The sequence below is a fragment of the Procambarus clarkii genome, chromosome 25, assembly GCF_040958095.1.
Source record: "Procambarus clarkii isolate CNS0578487 chromosome 25, FALCON_Pclarkii_2.0, whole genome shotgun sequence".
Classification (NCBI taxonomy): Eukaryota; Metazoa; Arthropoda; class Malacostraca; order Decapoda; family Cambaridae; genus Procambarus; species Procambarus clarkii.
The window spans coordinates 14,910,016-14,916,433 of record NC_091174.1 but is presented as its reverse complement, the minus strand read 5'-3'; the positions used below and the strand labels follow the sequence as shown (position 1 = coordinate 14,916,433).

Below are 6,418 nucleotides of genomic sequence, written 5' to 3'. Positions count from 1 at the left end.
TCTTTCTATCACTTTTGCTATACGTATAGCAAAACAATATTTTTTTTTTAATTTCTCAAATTATATTAAAATCTATTAATATGAAGTGTGGAATATCAGTGGTCGAGTACGGCCACCAAGTGAGCAGCGTCGGATCAAAATAGTGAATAGTGAAGAGTTGTTTACATACACTTTTACACTGGAACGATGTGGTACTGAGGAATAATCCCTATCTCGCAGGCTCGTTAGTCACGCCGGGGCCTGTCATCAGTAGTCTGCGCTGGCAAACAATGGATGCCTTATGCAGATTGATGAACTACCCGCCAAACACACACCGAAACTACGACGTTGGTACAACGTTCGAACAAGTTTTAACACCTCCTAACCAGTTATAACAACCAATATAGCAAGTTGTAACAACGTTCTAATACGTCATAAACACGTTAAGCCAAGATGTAACAACTTTATTACAAGTTGTAACAAGCGGAAAATAGAGACAGTTTCGGTTTGTGTTTCCAGGGCTAGACATTAATATACAAGTCATAAAGTTTAAAACCGTATCGTTAACGGAGTCGAATCATTATGGTAGTGTGAGTGATTTCGTGGGGGTGACGTTGACACAGTGTCACGTGGAACACTTTTCATTCATGGTAAGACCGACTCGCCCATGTTGGGAATGCACCCAGTAGCAAATACTGGGAAAAAGTGGGTGTAGCTAGCCCTATACGTCTGGCCTCCAGCCTCGAGCAGATACTGTCATTTATATTTATAGATGCTGATAGATATACTGTGCAATTTGCAGATGTGCATATATTTCTAACGCTTACCAGCTTCGGGAATGACTAAAATTTGTGTTCACGTGTTTACAAGCGCATATATGTTTAATGCTTAACTGTGCGCACGTGTGGGTGGGAATGAATCAATACTTACAGGTGCACACACATTGACAGTGCTTGCATGTACAGATACTTACAAGTGTTCAGATATTTGCACATATACAGATATTTGCAGATAAATACTTGCCGATGTACATACATTTTCTAGCTTGTAGATCCTTAAAGGTGAACAGTATGTGCAGCTATACAAGTATTTCCACATGTAAAGATACTAACAAGTGTAAAGATATTTTCAGATATAAAGATATATGCAGATGTAAACAAATACTTGCGGGTGTGTAAATACTTGCGGGTGTGTAAATACTTGCGGGTGTGTAAATACTTGCGGGTGTGTAAATACTTGCGGGTGTGTAAATACTTGCAGTTCTTCTGATATTTGCAGGTCTATAGATATTTGTAGGTGTATACAGCTCCATCACTTGGACTGACAGTAGAGCGACGGTCTCGCTTCATGCAGGTCGGCGTTCAATCACCGAATGGTACCCAATCAAGAGGTTGGGCACCATTCCTTCCGCCCCATCCCATCCCAAATCCTTATCCTGATCCCTTCAAAGTGCTATATAGTCGTAATGTCTTGGTCCTGTCCCCTTCCCTTCCAGGTGTACAAGTACTCTTAGTAGTATGTACACTTTCGGAAATACAGAAAGCGGAGTCTTGTATGTGTAGGAGAAAAGCACACAGAAACTGTATTGGAGGGGATCTAAACATTCCCTCTAATGCGTTATGCGTGGTTTCCTCCGAGGCTATGGGTCCCCCTTCTTCCAGCTAGAGGTGGTACTCCCTATTTTATATATATATATATATATATATATATATATATATATATATATATATATATATATATATATATATATATATATATATATGCTTGCTGTGGTACACCATTTTTCTCTTGAAAATAGTGAGGTTGGAAGTATTATTTATGTCTACCTTTGTTGCTGGGAGAACAAAGGAACTAGGTGTGTGTGTGTGTGTGTGTGTGTGTACTCTGGGGGTGGGGGAGGGGTTTGGTGAGGGTGTTATCCCAGATACACAAAATTGTCTCGGTGTTTAGGACTGTGTTCCTGTAAAAGCATGTATTTTTGTGGGTGTATTTGTGTGAGTGAAAGTCAGAATGAGTGTTTGCATGTATGATTGTGAGTGAGTGTGCGCTCGCGCGCGTATTTACTTAAGCAACTCTGCTTACCTTACTGCGTCATCGGAGTGAAAATTGTAACTCTTAGCCCTTACCTTGTAACTGTCTGAATCTATTGTATTTTATATATCCTAACATATTACTCTTTTAAGGCGAAGCTCGCAATGGCATAAATTAATAAAGAAATAACAATTATTTTCGGTACATATATGCTAGTTACAGTGGATCTAAGATGTATCACACCCAGACAGAATCCCTTCATACCTAGTTCATAATTCTGCATTGTTCATGATAATCAATTATGATTCTTTTCCATCACGTGAACTTCAGTTTGATAGACGAGAGTTTATTGGACAACTAAGAGTAATCGCAGGTCAGTGAGTGAAAGGGGTATGTAGAGCTTGAACTGGGGTACCAGATGGTCCTTAATCCATTACAAATGAAATCTGACAATTCCTCACCTCTATACTTTGTTGTTGTTGTTAAAGATTCGTTACCTGGAACAAAAAGTTCCAAGTAGCACGGGCTATGGTGAGCCCGTAGTGGTCTTTATTTATTCCTTGTATTTGAAGAGAGGAAAGAGTGATAGCAGGTGCTTATGAACATCTTAGACTCCCGGGTCTAGCTCCAGATACTTATTAACGATGTTTTTGCTCTCTTTCGTATTTGTGTATTTTATTATATGGACTATTGGAGTAAAGATATGGCAAGTAGAGGCAGCAGATTTGGACAATAAAGCAAATTATTAAATAAAGGAAATGGTTTATGGGTTGATTGGTGTTACTGTCCATTAAATTGAAGCTTTAAAATTGAGCATTGGAGCTAACTCTATAAAATGAACTTTTATACTTTGTAATTTGAATTAGCAGAAGGGAATCCATTCTTAGCGACTACTACACTGTTTTAAACCAAGATTATTATTGAGGTTTTATATATGAATACCCAGTGGTATGCATAGGGTGACACTGCTAAGAGTCTGTAGCTATCTTTCAAAGTACTCGATTATTTGCTAACTAGAACTAATACCATCTCTTAGGTTTACTGTTTAGTTCAGCTCGATAAGTTAATACCTTTTCTGGCCATTAATGTCCAGATTATCAGATTATCAAGTTAAATTTAATTTAATGCTTTGTGGAAACCAACTAATGTACTTGCCTAGATTTACTCACCTAGTTGTGCTTGCGGGTGTTGAGCTTTGGCACTTTGGTCCCGCCTCTCAACCGTCAATCTACTGGTGTACAGACTCCTGAGCTTCTCGAGCTCTATCATATCTACATTTGAAACTGTGTATGGAGTCAGCCTCCGCCACATCACTTCCTAATGCATTCCATTTACTATCTATTTTATGCACACACTAATGTGTGCATAAATGTGTAATTATTCCAACCATCACAAACGAGTGTACACGTTCCTAAGGGCTCATTGTATTGGTAGTTCCCAGTTTATTGACTGTGAAATTAACAAATTTAAGAGTTTGCTGCTAGTCTTGAATACCAAGCCAAAGAACACTTCATGTGTTCACACAAAGATAAAAATCACAACACAAATACTTTTGAAACTTCAGTTTACCGATATTCATAACTACAATCTCAAATACTTTAAAATATTTCAATATTAGTGTTATTTACGAACTTTTGTTGATTAAAAGATTGACCAATAACCTGTCAATTGTTGTGTGGGTGTTTTGCCACGTACGTGCAACAGCCGAGAAGACCAGATTTACGGGGAAGCTGGTTAAGCTCTGGATTAGCAGCTCAAAGAGAATAAGTATGGCGTTCGAATACGTTAATTTCATGTGTTTTACCCAGTTGATTGGAACTATGTTAACAAATAATTGATGGAAACATAATCTAAGTGTGGAAATAATATGTTCCAACCAAGGCATCATAGAGAGAATAAAGGGTGTTATGCCAAGTATCCATATAACTAAACCTGAAGACAGCACGCTCCTAGGAGCCCTCCCTAGGGTTGAAAGCCATTGATGACGTCCTTGATAAGAAACACATGCAGGGGTATTTCTTGTTAGCAACCTCAGTGTCGGCAACTGGCACGCGTCTCTCACCACACGCCCTCCGAATTGCTGTGGCCCTCCGTTTTGCTGTCCCAATCCACACCAAATATTGGTCTATTTGCGGCGAAGTGGTGGCCGACAGGTACGACCACCATGGTCTACTCTGCCAAAGCACAGGGGGATGGCACTCGAGGCACAGTGAAGTTAACAGCATCAATAGAAGCCTCGCCACAGCTGGATGCCCACCTGAAAGAGAGCCCCGTTACCTAACGCCCCGTAACTCTGATGCTCTTATTGGTCGCCCAGATTGTATCACACTGAATCCCTGGAAGAATGGCAAGCAGTTGGTATGGGACTACACGTGCGTATCAACCCTGGCTAACACCTACATTGACCTCAGTGTTGCATAACCAGGTGGCGCTGCCACTCACAGGGAATCGGCCAAATCCCGTAAGTACTGGGTCATCACTACAATTCTGTCCCCATTGCTTCTGAGACACTCGGCGCCTGGGGTAAGAGTGCCACCAGTTTTTTGAAGGAACTGGGTACTAAGCTAATTGAAACAACAAGATACCCTAGAGCTGCCAGCTTTCTTTTCCAGCGCCTCAGCGTGGCGATACAGAGGGGAAATGCACACTGCATCCAGGGTTCCTGCCCGCCATCTGAGGAGCTGGAGGAACTCGACAACCTATGATAATCATCTTTGTACCCTATATATAACTCCTTTCTTGTAACAAAGTTTAAATAAAACAAATAAATATGTATATATACAAAAGAATGGGGGTTGGTAGGTAATTAATTATATATATATATATATATATATATATATATATATATATATATATATATATATATATATATAATATGTCGCACCTAGAAGCCAGAACGCACTTCTCAGCCTACTATACAAGGGCCGATTTGCCTAATAAGCCAAGTTTTCCTGAATTAATATATTTTCTCTATTTTTTTTCTTATGAAATGATAAAGCTACCCATTTCATTATGTATGAGGCCATTTTTTTTATTGGAGTTAAAATTAACGTAGATATATGACCGAACCTAACCAACCCTACCTAACCTAACCTATCTCTATAGGTTAGGTTAGGTAGCCGAAAAAGTTAGGTTAGGTTAGGTTAGGTAGATTAGGTAGTCGAACAACAATTAATTCACGAAAACTTGGCTTATTAGGCAAATTCGGCCTTGCATAGTAGGCTGAGAAGTGCGTTCTGGCTACTAGGTACGACATATATATATATATATATATATATATATATATATATATATATATATATATATATATATATATATATATATATTAATAAATATAATAATATTTAATTAAACACAACAAACAATGTGAATATTTTTTTTTTTAAATCTACACAAATATCTTCCAGCATCTGGAGGGTAAAGAAACAGTAAATCACTTAATCTTTATATTTTTATTGCTCGACGTTTCGTCAGCAAAGTGACATCTTCAGGAGTGCGCTAACACAGCTATTACTGAGCTTACAAGGAGAGATCTAGACATCTATTAGTGTCTAGATTTCTAAACCTAGATTTTTACTCTTAAAAGTAAAGTATGCACCATCGTTAATTATGCAACCTGATCATGATGCTTAAAAACAAAACATTAACAACTTTTCACTGCCGTGACCAGGATTCGAACCTGGGTTATTGCGGCCACAACGCAATGTACTAACCACTATACGATCACGGCCACCGTGACTGCGAAGGTTGGTGGTGCGTGCGAAACTGGTGGATTCTCAATAATGTACTTTATCTCTGGTTTTACCTAAGAGGTAATTGGAATCTCTCCTAGTGTTTAGGAAGTTGAGAATCGTGACGAGCGTAATTGAGAATTCTGATAAGCGTAAATTTAAGCTGATTATGCTGACCTATATGACCTAAGTGAATGTTGTTGACAGAGGTAAGTTGTGAATGAAAGAAATCTCATTGTTGTATCCATGCTGACTTACACCATTTGATGTCCACACCATTTGTGGTGTGGACATTATACAGTATATATATATATATATAAAATATATATACATTATGTGCATGTATATATAACATTAATATATACGTAACTATTTTCAAAAGATTGTCATTTGCTTAGCTAAATGAACCAAGAGGTTCAGTTACTGAACCCATTATGTGCCATTGTAACCCTTTCCACCCCCGCCCACGGGATGGGTATGGGGTGCATAACAACGAAAGGAATTTAATTGACGCACAAGCCCCTCAGATGTTGTCTTTCCCAGGAATGTCAACATCGGAGGTGATAATACTTGGGGTCAAGTAGTGTTCATAAGACTGTAGTGAGGGTGAGGACTGGCATAATACAACCTTACCTTGAGGTGCTTCCGGGGCTTAGCGTCCCCGCGGCCCGGTCGTC

The 6,418-nt window shown here is 38.9% G+C and overlaps 1 non-coding gene across 1 annotated transcript; it reads right to left on the bottom strand.

Annotated features, from left to right (window-relative positions):
• Nucleotides 1–5,668: 5,668 nt before the first annotated feature.
• On the bottom strand, nt 5,669–5,740 carry TRNAH-GUG (transfer RNA histidin (anticodon GUG)). Its single transcript has one exon. It is a non-coding gene; the product is annotated as a tRNA-His (tRNA).
• Nucleotides 5,741–6,418: the final 678 nt, after the last annotated feature.